Source organism: Phocoena sinus, chromosome 15, assembly GCF_008692025.1.
Source record: "Phocoena sinus isolate mPhoSin1 chromosome 15, mPhoSin1.pri, whole genome shotgun sequence".
NCBI lineage: Eukaryota > Metazoa > Chordata > Mammalia > Artiodactyla > Phocoenidae > Phocoena > Phocoena sinus.
Window position 1 is genome coordinate 13,454,145 of NC_045777.1, and position 16,010 is coordinate 13,470,154.

At 49.5% G+C, this 16,010-nt stretch overlaps 1 protein-coding gene across 6 annotated transcripts in view; it reads left to right on the plus strand.

The window, feature by feature from the left end:
• Positions 1–16,010, plus strand: part of SULF2 (sulfatase 2) — a 140,569-nt gene that overhangs the window by 74,478 nt on the left and 50,081 nt on the right. The gene's annotated exons all lie outside the window — the stretch shown is intronic.

Below are 16,010 nucleotides of genomic sequence, written 5' to 3' on the forward strand. Positions count from 1 at the left end.
ACTGAGAGAGGAGAAATGTTGGTTCCTTCAGAAGCACAGTTACCAAAAGACAGGAGAATGGATGCTGGGCAGGTAAATAAAACAGATGTCTACAGAAACCCAAATCCAGCTTCCACCTCAAGAGGCAAGTGGAAAGAAGGCTTTTCCCCAGCCCCCAGCTCTCTCTGCTTCCAGCCCAAGATGCCTCCTTCATGCATAATCATGCCCCCGCCTTCCTCATTCGTTTTCCCACAGTTCTCAGTTCCGCACAATCCCATCTCTGGCACCCAGAACTTTTACAGCATTGATTTATCACTTCATGCAGCAATCTGCGTTTGGTGTCTTTTCAAAAGCAGAAGAAAGAGATTCATGTTACCTTGTAAGCAGCCCAAAGTTAAAAGGATCCAGTTACAGAAGATCAGAAATGCTCCAGTCCTAAGAGCTTTGGGGCTCTGGGTTTATTTAATGTATTTCTTCCCAGCCCTGCTTCCTCAGCCAATTTGTCTGCCACAAAAACAAAAGACTTCAGCCCTGTGGCATTTTGCATCTAATATCTGTAGCGTTCTGGAGTTTGCAAAAGCACTTCCTTCTCATTTATCACTTGTTCCTCAGGAGACCCCAGCTTTACCCCCAGGAAGTTGGTGGGATTGTTATATTCTGCTCCGACCAGGAGCTCTGAAAGTCAAATGACAAATGGCTATGGTCTCACAGCTCAGGGCCCTTCTACTGGCAGTAGGGGTGGGATGGGAACGTGGCCTGGGCCAGCTCAGTTTCAATTCTGCACCCTTAGGACCAAATTTGGGTCTTGCAAAGTGGCAGCCACACTTCAAGGCTAAATATATTCTGTTTGAGTTACAAGGTGTTTTTTAAAACCTAGAAATTTCACTCCAAAATTCAGATTCCAAGCTCTTTAAAAAAAAAAAAAAAAATGATGATCTTGCCAATATTGGCAACATTCCTGACTGGTAGGGGTCAGCAGACTACAGCTCACAGGGATCTGTCAGCTGTTTTTATAAATAAAGTTTTATTGAAACACAGCCATGCCCATCCATCTATGTATCGTCTGTGGCTGCTTTTGCTCTACAGTGGTAGAGTTGATTTTGTAGCAGGGACCATATGGCCGCAAAGCTGAAAATATTTTCAGTTTGACCCTTTGCAGAAAAGGTTTGCTGACCCCCTGGATTACAGTAGCTGGCTGTATCTGTATCGCAGCTACCCCCAGTATTTTTAGAATATTGGTACAGCTGAGGGCACATCAGTCCCCAACTGACAGTGGTTTAGGGATGATAGATGCTTATTTCTTTCTCTCTCATTTGACAGTTTGGGCATCACAGCCCAGGTGTGATATGGCACACACAGGATTGGTACCCAGGCTCCTGTCACATTGCTCCACCCTCCTGGGGGACTGGCCTTGTCCAAAATGGCTGACCACGTCCACATCCAGCCAGCACGAAGTAGAAGAGGAGGCACACCCACTTCCAGTAGGGCCATTATTAGAATTCACATACCACAGCCATCCTCATCTCCACCGGAAGTTGGTCATGGCCACATCCAGCTGCAAGCGAGGCTGAGCCTGTAAGCTCCGTTCCGGCAGCCCTGTGCCCAGCTGGTAGTTCTCGTCCTGTGGAGAAGGAACACATAGACACTAGGTGACACAGCAGATTCTATGGCACTTCATCGGCAGAGCCCAGATCTCCATTCACAGCACACCTCTCCTTCTCTTATTCTTGGTCCATTTCATTCATTCGTGGGAGCGCCTGAATCTTGTTTACATTTGCCCTGTTGTAAATTGTACACATTCTCTCCCAGGGGAGAGGAAGAAAGGGAGCCAGTGAACTCCAAGGGCAGAGGAAAGGTTGCAGGCATGGAATCATGCAGTGTGTCCCCTTATTATCTAAACTAGTGACTGGGAAATAGTCGAGCTGAATACACTCTCAGATCTAACGCGCAAAGCTCTTGGGCTGGGCAGAGGAAGAGGTGCATTCTGGAAGCTATGATACATGGTGGGGATTGTGGTCAGTATTGTCACTCGTCCTGGGGAAGGAAGGGCCATCATCCTGAGCAGCGTGGAGCTGAGTTGATAGCTTCCTACATCTGGCTTCTCACCTGGTTCTCCTCCTGTTCCACCCGCAGCTCCAACCAAGCCTCCTAGGGCTGGTGTCTCATCATCCTGACCCCTTACTCCAGAGCCCAGGACCTGGGCCCTCTTCTAGCTATTCTCATTCCCTAACCGGGGATTTTACCCCTTTTAGTGCCATGGGACCCCCTTGGGGTCTGGAGAAGGCTATGGATCCTTTTCAGAATAATATTTTCAAATTAAATGCATAGAAGAAAATACACAGAATTACGAAGGAAGCCAGTTATGTCAAAATACACTCACCAAAATACTTTTTAAGCTGTGATAGGTATTCTTTTTTACACACTGAATAGCACAACGGAATAGTTATTTAGCTGATAACTGTGATAACTTGGTGATTTGGAAGTAGTGCTGTGGCTTAAATGATATTTCAAGATGCCCGCATTAACTGTACTGTGATATGAAAATATCTGTCTTGTGTGGGTAACAAAGGCACAGGGCCTACTGTTACTGTGACTTGTTGCTTTCATTCATAGTTGAAGGCAATGCCAGTTAGAGGACCAGGAAAATAAAGAGAGATGTCGTTTTCCCATCCAAGTTCACAGACCTCAGATTAAGAACCCCTTCCTTAGGTGATCTCAGTCTCATTAGTCCTGTGGCATTAACTGTCATCTAAATGCTGACAACTCCCAAATTTCTACCCCAGCCCAGACCTTTCCCCTCAACCTGGACTCAGATCTCCAGTTGCCGTCTGTTGGGCACCTCGAGGTTAACGGGTCTGACCTTGAGCTCTTTATCACCCCCGCTGTGGAACCTGCCCCTCCCATGGCAGCCCCTTCCTAGATGATGACAGATCTGTCCTTGATGGTCCGGTAGAAAACCTTGAAATATACATGACTGCTCACTTCTTTCCTACACCACATCTAATCCATCTGCAAATCCTGTTTGTTCTGCCTTCAGAAATAGCCTGAAACCAACCAACCCCTCTGAGCCCACCTGGTTAGAACCATCCCAGTCTCTCTCCTGCATTACTAGGACAGCCTCCTAGAATCACAGTTCCCCACTTTGGACTGTTCCCAATGGTAGAATGTTAAGTTCCATGAGGGCACGATTTGGGGTTGTTTGTTTCTTAATTTCTTCTGTTTTGTTCAATAGTATCCTTAGTTCCTAGAACCGTGCCTGGTACATAAGAGTGCTCTTCTAATATTTATTGACTGACTCACCGAATGAATATGTAACATCTTGATAAATCATAGTTTTATAATAAAAAACAGTAATCAGGGACTTCCCTGGTGGCGCAGTGGCTAAGAATCTGCCTGCCGATGCAGGGGACACGGGTTCGAGCCCTCATCTGGGAAGATCCCACATGCCGCGGAGCAGCTAAGCCCATGTGCCACAACTACTGAAGCCCCCAGCACCTAGAGCCCGTGCTCCGCAGCAAAAGAAGCCACCGCAGTGAGAAGCCTGTGCACTGCAATGAAGAGTAGCCCCCGCTCGCCACAACTAGAGAAAGCCCGTGTGCAGCAACGAAGACCCAAAGCAGCCAAAAAAACAAAAAACAGTAATCATCATTTGGGAGCAGTTTCCCTGCATTTTCTCACTAAATCCTTCCCAGTAACTTAGGTAGGCATATCATTATCTCCATTTTACAGATGGGAACACTGAGGCTGGCAGGTGAAACTAGCTGGATTTAAACCCAGGATGTCCGTTCCAGAGCTCATGCTCAGCCTTCATGCCTGACTGCCTCCCAGGATAAAAATTCTCCCTCCAACCCCATACGTCTGGAAACACTGATCTTGATGATGTCTGTGGTTCCCTCCTGGATTCCCAAGCCTGTGCTTCAAGAAAGGCAAAGAGCTCAGGCTCTGGGAACGGCCGTCCCTCCAGCCCACGACCAGATGAATCCTGGAAGGGTGGAGCGACCTCAGTGTGGACTCTCTCTTCTGTCTGCGCTTCTGGCAGAAAGCACTTTGGAGGGTAGTCTGAGCCCATCAAGGAGCAGGATCGCTCGGATAACGAGGTCCGTTTATCCTTCCTGCCTCTGGCCGTTGAGCTGTCCACTGGCTGTTTCCTGTTTCCCTGCCTCTCCCCACCCCATCGGATGGGAAATGCTCCAATCTGCAGGGACTGGGTGGCTGCCCTGCCAAGATGCAGGATGAGGTATAGTAGCCAAAAGTCAGCTTGGAGACGGACCACCTGGGTTTGAGTCTCAGCTCTGCCACCCGCCAGCTGGGGGATGTTGGGCCGAAGGGGACTTCACCTCTCTGTTCCTCCGTTTCTCCAATTGTAAAATGGGGACAGAAATAGTATCTCCCTCGTTGGGTTGTTGTGGTATGTCATCACCTTCTAACCCAGTGATTCTCAAAGTGTGCCCCAGGAACCCTGGACCCCAGACCATTTGCACGATAATACCAAGACATCATTTGCCTTTTAACTCTCACTTGCTTCCTGGTGTTTCTGATGGGTACAGAGCATACCCACAACCATCTAAAAAGGGTATGAAAAGACTCCCCCACTTTCTGTGTGCATTTCTACGTGAGGTTGGATTTTTCACAAAACACAACCTGAACAATGAATCACGACAGATCGAATTCAGCAGTAGGTATGAGAATCCAGCTGTCTCCTGTTAAACCAGATACTTAAAGATATTTGCTAAACTATAAAACAGTCCAGCTCTTCTCACTAATGTTATTTTGTTGGGGGAAAATATATTTATTTATCCTTTTGAAATACATATATTAATACTAACAAGTAGGTTTACTATTACTATTTTTAAATGAACTCATGTTTTAAATTTCTCAGTGTTCATTTCTAATATGGTAACTATCGCTAGGCATAAACAACTCCTTCACATCCTCAATAACAGTTAAGAGTCTGAAGGGACCCTGATACTGAAACACTTGAGAGTGATTGCTGTTGACGAACACTGGCCTGGGGCCCTTCTTCAGCTGTGCAGGAACCCCCTCCACCCCCAGGGAAGCCCTGCCCCATGTGGATGGAAGAGATGCCGATTCAACCCACCAGACGCCACAAAATCAAATAGAAAGACGACAATTTAACAATTCCACCTGCTCTTCTGCTCTAGGACGGTGCACCCTGGGTGCTGGGCGACAGGAATCTGTGAGTCCCTCAGTGGGACAGGATTCCCACAGGCCTCCCATCACCTGGGCATTCGTTGTTTCCATCATTTCATCATTTATCCCACAGACATCTGTTGAGGCCTTTGTGCTTGCTGGGCTCTGTCCTAGATGTAGAGATACAGTGGGATCAAGGCAGGCAGAAACCCCTGCCCTCATGGAGCAGGTGTTTCAATTGGGCAGGCAGGTGGGAAAAGCCACAAGACAAATTTGTCAGGTGGTGCTAAATATTGTGGAGAAACAAAGTCAGAAGAGGGAGAGCCAGGGGCAGGGAGAGGCCATTTTAATAGGATGCTTAGGGATGTAACCCAATAAGGTAACATTTGAGCAAATACCTGGGAAAGGTGAGGAAGTGGTCCATGCAGGTGTCTGAGGAAGATGCTTCCTTCAGCGGGAACAGCAGGGGCAAAGGCCCTGAGGCAGAAATGAGCCTCAAGGGCTGGGAGGGCAGAAGGAGGCCACTGCGGCGGGAACAGCATGGGCTAAGGCAAAGCGGGGAGACGAGGTCCAGGACGGAGCAGGAGACAGATCACGTGGGATCTTGTGGGACACGACAAGGGCTCTGGATCTCAGTTCAAGTGTGAAACGTAGCCGTTGAAGGGTTTGAATTTGGGCTTGATCTGTGACTTAACAGGATCCTTCTGGTGACTATGGAGGTTGGATGGGAGGCTGGAGCTTAGAGGTTGGAGTAGGGAAGCATCAGGACCAGGGAGGAGGCCCCAGCAAGGTCCAGGCGAGAGAAGGTGGGGGCTTGGACCACGCTGGTCCCAACGAGATGTAGGAGGTGCTCAGTCCTGAGTCTGTTCTAAACATGGAACTACTGTGATGTATCGTCAATATATATATCAGTGAGGGGGAGAGGGCAACTGAAGACCGCTTTGGGGCGTGTGGCCTGAGCAGCTGGCTTTTACCAGAATGTGGGGAGAGAAGCAACTTCAGGGGAACCAGTCAAAACTCCAGTTTGAAATGCCTGTTTGGCATCAAATGAATTGATCTGAAGGAAAAGATTGTTTTGTTAACCATCCAAACGATACATAAAAATGGCCAAATATTATCATCTCACTGGGAGATGGATAAACACATGAAATAATCTGGAACTGGAAAGTTTGTCTGTCTTGTTCGCCATTTCACCCCTAAGACATAGACCAGTACCTGGTATGTAGTAGATGTTCAATAAATATTTAATTAAACAATGGCAAAACGTGTGAAAGAGGCACGGGCCAACTGGAATTTGGAAGAGGTCATGGAGGGTGAAGACCCCTTAGTGTCTTCCCAAACTCCTTGCCTGTGAAACGGGGTGGTTTATCCTGGGAAAGATGGACTTCTCCAGCGTTCTGCTTCATTTTTCACTGACCTTTCCGAATCGCTTTGGCAAACATTGTTTATTGCCATTGGCTCGGCTCCGCGCTCAGGCCCGTCTCCGCTAATAGATGTGTGTCATGCTCAGCCGGTGTCTTTGTGCGGTGTAAACATCCTTCCCTGAGCTCACTACTGGAGTCTCCAAGGGGCCTTGTCATCTTCCAAGATGCCGTCGAATCTGGTTTCTAACAACCGTTTTCATTTCTCCAGAGACCTGAGTTCTCATCTCACACACACACGCACCCCCGCCCCCATAAAGGCTATATTTTGGGAACTCACAGTTCCTTTTTTTGGAGCTCTTACTCTTTGACAGACATGATCTCATTTGCTGTGACCCCCATTTTACAGATGAAGTCACTGAGGCTCAGAGAGGAGCACTCATCTGCCCAAGGAGGCAGGGCTCAAACCCTGGCCCTCCAGATTCTGGAACCCAAGTTCCTCAAAGCCACACCGCACCCCTGTCCCCGTCACCAGAGACCCACGTAACTTTTGAAACTGTACACCCAGCACAGAGTGTCTTGACCTCGGCACCACTTTGAAGTCAGATCGTTCTTTGCTGTGGGGCCGTCCTGTGCACTGGGGGATGTTTAGCAGCATCCCTGGCCTCTACCCACCAGATGCCAGTAGCACTCCCCTCCCCTAGTTGTGACAAACAGAAAAGACTCCAGACATCGCCAGTGTCCGCTGGGGGCTGCAGATCGCCCCAGTTGGCCTGATACATGTTCCCTGTGCTCTGCACACAGACAGGCTTCGGACTGACATCTCCACCACCTCCATGTAGCCTTTTTCCAACGTGGAGCATTCCCTCCTGCAGATGTTGTGATAGAAATCCCTTCTAGTAAAACATCTGGCTGCCACTTCTGCAGCCCTCCTGCCCTCCCAGGGAGGGTGTGAGGCTTAAGACACTGGACAGGGGCAGTCTTGCACTGCCCTACCTGTGTGCCTCCCCGAAGTCCATCGACCCAGGCACCCTGTCAGCAGCTATCACTGTGTACCCACTCTTAGCCAGGTACTGGGCTAGGGCTACAGCACCCAGAAGAGGCCTCTGCCTTGTGGACCCAATATCCTTGGGGAACTGATGATAAACAAGAAAACAAACACACCTACAGGATAATTTCAGAGAGTGCTGAGTGCTATGGAGAAGATAAATAGCCTGGTGAGAGGGCTGGGTGGCCTTAGGCAAGGTGATCAGAGACGCCTTCTCAGAAGAGGTGACATCTAATCTGAGACGTCACAGTGAGAAGGAGCCAGTCCATGTGAGAAGGGAGAAGGCAAGTGTCCAAGGCCGAGGGAAGAGCAGGTGCAAATGCCCTGAGGTGGCAGTGAGTTTGGAACGTTTTAAGGAACAAGAGGCTGGGAGTGGCCAGAACAGTGAGCAGAGGGGGGAGTGATGGCAGATGTGGGCGGAGGTGGCAGGACAGGCGGGGGAGTCACTGAAGGGGAATGACAAGAAGGGTCCTTCTGGCCATTTGGGGGCGGGGTCTGGGTTATAGGGACGAAAGGGGAGGCACCAAGGCCAGGTGGAGGCCATTTCCTCTGTACACAAAGACATGAGGATGGAGGAGCAAAAGACACATTTCTCTTTGGGGACTACGTCATCCTGATGGCCTTGCCTCTTTCATTTGGATTCCCAAACACTGGATCTGAGGATTCCGACTGCAGCTTTTGAGCAGCTGTCTCATGGGCGGTGTTACAGAAATCCGACCCTTTCTTCCACTTTTGAGTCTCCTAGCTCAAGATTCAAAGTCCCGGGGCAGAGTCTGATTGGCCGAGTTCAGACATATACCTGCCCCTTGGGTGGGGAAGGACACCTTGATGGACACTTGGGACCTTTGTATTTAAGAGGGACCAGGGGTGTAGTGGCCATGGCTTTTCAGGGGTCACCCGAAAGAGAGAGACAGGGAGTGTGTGTCTGTGAGTGCACGCACACGTGTGTATTCATGCATGTGTGTATATATTGGTATATTGGCTCCAAATTATGGGGGAAACTACCAATCAAAATGAATAGATATTTAATGAAATGTTTATATTTGGATATAAATCGTGAAATGTAGCATGATCAACCAGTCCATTCCAGAATTTTTTTTTTTTTTTTTGCGGTACGCGGGCCTCTCCCGCTGCGGAGCACAGGCTCCGGACGCACAGGCTCAGCGGCCATGGCTCACGGGCCCAGCCGCTCCGCAGCACGTGGGATCTTCCCGGACCGGGGCACGAACCCGCGTCCCCTGCATCGGCAGGCGGACTCTCAGCCACTGCGCCACCAGGGAAGCCCCCAGAATATTTTGACTCAGTTATCTATCGATTCTCTCTAATGTAGGACGTGGGCGAAGATGGTGTGGGGTGAATGTGTGCTCAGAGACGCCAGTGTCCTTGAAACAGCCCTGTTGACAGTTCCATCCAGATGTCCCACAGTGGGGGAGGGGAGGGTCCCAAAGGTGGAGGTGCTGTCGGTCCCGCTCACCGCCACTTGCTAGGTACTTGGGATGTGCCAGGTACAATTTTCTGTTCCGTACACATGTTGGGTCTTCCGTTCCCCGTGACAGCAGGCAGTGGTGTACTATCATCCTTGTCCAGTGAGGCACAGAGGGGTGAAGTCACTTGCCTGGGGTGAGTGTTAGGAGGTAGCAGACCAGACGGTTTGGCACGCCTGGCTGCTCTCCTGTACCACCTCCCATGTGATACAGTCACCACCCAGACTAAGGGGAATCACTGCCTGGAGGTACAAAACAATAGTGCCCCCAACCCTGGCCCGATCTGACCCGCTCTGCAGCACAGAGAATGACCCGACATGCCTGTTTTACTCCAGCTGCCGAAACCCTCCGTCTCCCCCGTATGCGAAGTGATGCCTCCGTCTGCCCTCCTGTACCAGGTTTACCGCCAGCTAATATCAGTCTCCGGTCGCCGCAAGACACAGTTTTTACAGACCACAAATGCAATCATTACGAGGCAATTTCAGTTAGAATCAGGGCTAGGAGAGATAACAGAAGGGCCTGGTTCTCCCATCAGCCTCTGAATGGTTCCCCAGCAGCACTTAAACTCAGACACATGAAGAAAGCAGCAGTCAGGAGGGGAAGCAGGCGCTCAGCTTTCCGACAAGAGCTGCCTGCCCGGGCCTGCAGGACCAGGAGAGAGCGATAGGGCGGGACCTGGGGGATGAGAATCCCCTCTATGTGGGGAGGGGGAGAGAGGCTGGGTTCTGACATCTGTCTCTGCAGGGCTTCCATTAGACATGGTGTTAACGGAGGAAGAAGTCGGCCAAAAAGGGGGATGCGTTGGTGCTAGTGAAACTATAACACTTAGTGGGCACTTGTCATGTGCCATTTCTAAGCAATATGCATATATTAGTGCTCACGACCACCCCAGGAGGTAGATACTGTTGTTATCCCCATTTTATAAATGGAGAAACTGAGGCATGGAGAGATTAAACAACTTACTCAAGGTCACACAGCTTTCAGTGTTGTGAAATATCTCCAAGAATCCCTTCAACATCCCTTCCCCTGGGATATCTTCCTCCTTGTCGTCACAACCACTTTTCCGCATTTACATCGATGATTAAGTTCACCTTTGGCTACGTTCCTTCAGCCACTTGTCTAGAGTTTCCCAAACAGTGAGTGTCAACATTCCCACGGTCAGCTCCACCTCCTCTATGACTCCATTGACATTCAACTCAGGTTTCAGTTTCAGCGTTCAAACTTTTCATTTCTTTGCTGCGCTTTCGCCTCTGGTGGCCAGCTGTCTCCTTTTGATAATTCACTTTTGTAAAATGTCTTGTAGGTGTATCACTGGGAGACAGGGAGGCAACACAACTACTTGCGTTGCTGTCTGCACGTGAACTGAATAACAGGTGGACAGTAACCAGTCACAGATGGACCTTGCAAGAGGAGGTGTGGCTGATCGCGATGGGCATCTGTTATTGACACAGTGATTTGTGGACAGAGGAGCTAGTAGTGAAATTTGTACTCCATGCATGCTGCCATAGCCAAATCTGAACCGTGCTGTGGGAGACCGGTATCATTTAACCAGTGTAGAAACTGACGTTTGTGCATATCGGGACCGTGCAGGGGCGAGGACAGCCCGTAACTGGCGGCTCCTGTTCCGTTGTCGTGGCCATCCCCCTTGTGTCACTCATTTGCACTCTGGAGCCCACACCACCCTGGCCCAGTTCAGAGTCTACTTCTGCACTGGCATCGCCACTCCAGGTCACCACAGCCGTGTTTCAGATCCCAGAGGGACCCTTCACCCCATGCAGGGAAGTTTGCTCTGCACCCAGAGTGAGAAAACTTTTCCTGCAAAGGGCCAGATAGTAAATATTTGGGACTTGCAGCCACATGGTCTCTGTTGCAGCTACCCAACTCTGCCATTGCAGTGTGCAGGCAGCCGTGAAGGCACGTAAACAAGTGGGTGTGGCTGTGTTCCAGTGAAACTATTTACAAAAACAGGTGGCGGGCCAGATCTGGTTTGCCAAAACCCTGCTCTACGGTGAGCACCTCACTGTCTTGACCTCAACCCAAAGTGAATTAAGCAAACAAAACAACAGCGTAAGTGGAGTGGTGGGATTTATTGGTTTACCGAACTCAGGGTTTTTCACCCTTGGCACTGCTGATGTCTTGGACCAGATAATTCTTTTTCCTGGGGAGCCATCCTGTACATTGTAGGATGCTTACCAGCATCCCTTGCTTCCACCCACTTGATGCTGGTTGTGACACCTAAAAATGTCCCCATTGTCCAGTGTCCCCGAAAATTGGGAAACACTGTAGCTGAAAATGCTAGCATTAAAGGTGGCTTCAGGTAAGAGTGGACACAGGGACTCAAACCAGCATATTTCTCTCTCTTTCCACCTCTCTCTCTCTCTCTCCATGTCTCCTTCGCTCACCTCTGCTGCTTTCTTCCATGTTGCTTCACCTTCAAACAGACTCTCCCCTTCTTGGTGGCAAGATGGCTGCCAGCAGTTTCAAGCTTATATCCCACCAGCTTCAAGCCCCATGAAAGAAAAACTTCTTCCCAGTAGCTCCCGAAAATCCCAGGGCTGACTCTCATTGGCCCAGCTTGGGTCACATGCCTATCCCTGAACCGATGGCAGTAGCCAGAGGAATGTAGAGCTCTGATTGGTCAGGCTGAGATTATGCATGCAGCCCTGGAGTCAGGAGTTAAGAGCAGCCATGCATACTTACAGAAGGAAGCGGTGGTACCCAAAGAATCGTAGTCAGGACGAGGCAGGCAAAACAAAAGTCTCTGTTGCCAGGTGTAAATTTCTACCCAGTGCCTGGTACACAGGACCCAGTAAGTGCTCTGTCCCTTCCATTGATGCCAGCCCTGCATCCTAGGGGCAGCCATCAGCCAGCACATTGTCAGTGGTGTTTCCTGGCCTGGCATTTAATTCCTCTTAATCTGCCTGCCAAGTTGTTACACCCCCGCAGCAGCCCCCAGTTTGCTCTTCCTTTATACCATCCCAGCAGCGAAGGCTTAGCGACTCCAGTCTCCAACCATGACTTGGGCTGTATTTTTAATCTTGATTTTAATTCCAGCTCATTCTCCTGCCTGTATCTCCCAGTCCCAGTGCTCCAGGGGCCCATGCTGATTTGCTTCTCGCACCTCAACTGGTGCCGGAGCAACCATTTTAAAAACTGCCTTGGTGAAATCTAATCAAGTGAGAGCAAAATCTAATTTGGCACTGAAAGCCTTTGACTGAAGCCCTGTTTTCTAGGGCCTTGTGGAGGCTGAATAATACTCTGGAGTTGTGAAGGACTGGGGGTTAGAAAGAGGAGGGAGATGTGAAAGAGAAGATTCTAACAGAGGAAGCAGCTCCGGATGTGTTGACACCCATGGCATTGGAAAATAATAGGCAGGGGTGGGCTTCCAAAGTCACCCCACCTCCCACCCCCAAGAAATACCTATCCCACCAGCAGGGCCAAGAATTTAGGCCTTTAGCATTTCAAGTTACACATTCATCAGAAAGACCTTAGCCTATATCTTCAGGAACAAACCAGTAGGATCCTGAGCTGGGGACTGGAGAGACCTGGGAGGGAACCTTGTTCCCCCAGTGGGGGATTCAGTGAGCCTCCTTCTCTGGGCTTTCGTTCACTCGTCTGCAAACCAAGAGAGTGAAGTTCCGTGCTTCTGAAATGACTTGTGGTCCTGTCTTCCCTTCAAAATGTGTCAGAAGCTGTGTTCCCAGGAAAATGCACACGAAATGAAAAATCTGGCATGTAATATTTCAGGGGATGTGTGCCCCCAAGCTTGTTCCTGCCTCAGGACCTTTGCACTTGCTGTTCTTTCGGCCTGGAGAAGTTTTCCTTATATTCCCACATTCCCTCTGACTCATTCTCATCATTCCCCAACCCTGACTACCCAGCCCAGTGGTACCTCCCGTGGTCTATCTCTGGCCACTTTGTTGCATCATCATCCTTTATTCTCTTCATCACCGTTGTCACGATCACCACCCTCTTTATTTGCCACAGTCCTCCTCCCTAGAATGTGAGTCCCATGAAGTCAGGGATCCTGAGGGTCTTCTTTACTGCTGTGTTTCCAGTGACTAGAACAGCTCCTGGCATACCTTAGGTGTTTAATAAATAGTTGTTAAATGGATATATTGATCTTTACATGCCTGGGACACTGATTCTATTATTTACTTAATATTTTTCTCTCGATTGTTTTACTCTTTTTACTTCAGTTGTTTGAAAAGAAAACGTTTACACCACCACCAATATTATTTATCATGAGAAAGTGTTGGGGAGCTATGAGGGGATGCTTATTAAGATCACCTTCTTCCTTGTTGAAGTTTTGAACCAAATGAGAAATAAAATTAAGGAGTCAGCAGATGGAAGCCAAAATAGTACTTTGAGGAATCTGATGAAGTCCAAATTGGAGGATCTGGCTTCCTTCTGAGGGCATTTGGGCTTCCTGATGCTAAACTCCAGGGTCAGACAGACTTCTCACTGAGCCAAGCCCCCTTGAACTAGCAGTGCCTGGGGGTAGATCACTCCCCACAGGAAGGCAACGGAAGGATTGGGTTACGTGTGTCCAATTTGTCCCACCAAACTCACCAGACACATATGCCAAGGGTCAGCAAACTGCAGCCCACAAGCCAGATCCGGCCCTCCATCTGCCTTTATAAATAAAGTTTTATTGAAACACAGCCACACCCATTTGTCTGTGACTGTTTCCCGCAACAGCAGAGTTGAATAGTTGCAATAGAGGCTGTCTGGCCTTTGAAGCCTAAAATATTTACTCTCTGGGCATTTACAGGAAAGGTTTGCTGGCCCTGCTGTGTCAGTCTTCCCCAGGGCAGAATAGGAGGGAAAGGAAGAGGCTAGGCGTGTTATCAGAGTAGAGCTCCCTACCTATGGAAAGAAGCGTCGGGAGTGGGGAGTAAGGTTATTGAGGTTTGGTAGATCTTGTTTCCTGGACTGTGCTTGGTCTCCAGGGGCCTTCTCAGCTCTCACAGTGTGGTTCTTTTACTGATGGGAAGGAGGTTCTGAGGGCCAGGTGGAGGTGCTGAGTTACTTAAATCAGGGTTTTCCTCAACTCCAGGGTATTGACAGTTTGTGCCAGATGATTCTCTGTAGTGGAGGCTGTCCTGAGCTCTGTCAAATGCTTAGCATTCTCCCGGGCCTCTGCCCGCTAGATGCATCCTCTTCCCCAAGTTGTGACAAACCTAAAATGTCTGCAGACACTGCCAAGTGTCTAAGGGGCAAAACTGCCCCTGGCTGAGAGCCACTGCTTTCCGGGGGCAGACGAAGCAAGTGTCTGTGCCACGTTCTAGAGAAGGAGGCTCAAGCCTTCAGCTTACCTGATGATTTTATGCTGCCTCTTACCTCCAGCCAGCATCTCCATCCTTGATGCCCCAGCCCCAGCCGGGACATGCAGTTGCTGTTGAATTGGGCACCCATCACCTGGTTACGTTTCACTCTGTGCATATTGGATGTTACCCAGGACTCAGCCAGGGCAGCCGGTTTCCCAGCTCCCCTGCTGCCCAGGGCTCCTTTCCGTTTATTTTTGCACTGTCCTACCACGTGAAGGGAGGCTCCATCCTGGGCCTTCCCCCGAGGCTGCTGGGGGTCTTCCCTTCCTATTTTCACCTCCTCCTCGTGCCCACATCCTTCTAGGAAGAAGTTCATCAGCTCCTCCATCATGAGCACTCACTTCCTGGTCCTTCGTGCCAGGGGAGGATTTCATGGAAACGCTTGCCTTTGCCTAGAGCCTGGGGGATTCTGGAATCCGGCTGCTTGGGGTCTGAGGGGTCTTCCTACCCCTGGGCAGTGCCAGCCATCTGCCAGGTGTCCAGGAAAACACCATAGAGGGCTCCGGCTCCATGGCAGCCTCTCCTTGCCCAAGCCTCTCTTCTCTGGACCAACAGGTCTCAAGCAGCCCTTCGTGCTTTCTAGAAGGTTCTAAGTGGAAGGGCCCATCTCACCTCTGCTGGCATCATAGCAACCCTGGCCCACTCCTCCTTCCTCTATGCATGTTCACCTCCCCGTCTGTCTCTTCTCATCTTGGGCTCTGAATTGACACCTACTAGACCCTCACTTTTTGCCGGGAGTAGTGCCGAGCACTGTGCTTGCAGCATCTCTTCCAATCCCTTCCATAGCGCCGCTCTCTTGGCAGTGGTTCTCTGAGTGTCTCGGAGCCCCAGTGCCCTCATCTGGAAGAGAGGGCTGGCCTAGCGCCTCTGTCTCTAGAAAAACTCTCACAGATTTTTCCATTGCTAAAAAATGGCTTTATAGGTTATAATTATTAAAAATCACACTTGCTCACTGAGGAGAAAAAAAAGAACAAAAGAGTATCGCAAAGATCTTGTGTTACCTCACCACCCACAGAAAGTTCGGGGGTGTGTCCCCGTCCAGATGAATTAGGGTGATTCTTTCTTTAAGTAAGCTTTGCTGGTGGTGTGAAGCACGCCTGCAGAGACGTGCACTTTAGCCGCTCTAAATGCCCAGCTCCATGGAGTTTCACCAACTGAACCACCCGTGTTCCAGCAAGAAATAGAACAAAACTGTCATCACCCGAGAAGTCCCGCGCCCCTTCCATCCCCCTCGCCCCACGTCCAGCAATAGCCACGGCTTTTCTTCTCAAAACCATAGATTCCTTTTGCCTGTCTTTGAACTTCATGTAAATGGGATCATACTTTTATATCTGCTTTATTTCTCTTAACACTGTTTGGTGGTTGTGATGTGTTCGTGTTAGTGAAAGGACACTAGTTAGGAAAGGATACTAGTCCTTCTTATTTCTATGTCATATTCGGGTATACAAACATGCGGTGTATTTCTCCATTCTTGTGTGGATGGACATCTGTTTCGTTTCTAGTTATTTGCTATTGTCAGTAGTGCCGCTATGAGCCTGTCCTGCCTGTGACTTTTGGCGAACCTAGGAATGCATTTCTTCTGAGTGAATACCCAGGATGCAAATCGCTGAGTCAGAAGGCGTGACTATGGTCAAGTTTAGCAGACGCTGCCGAGCAG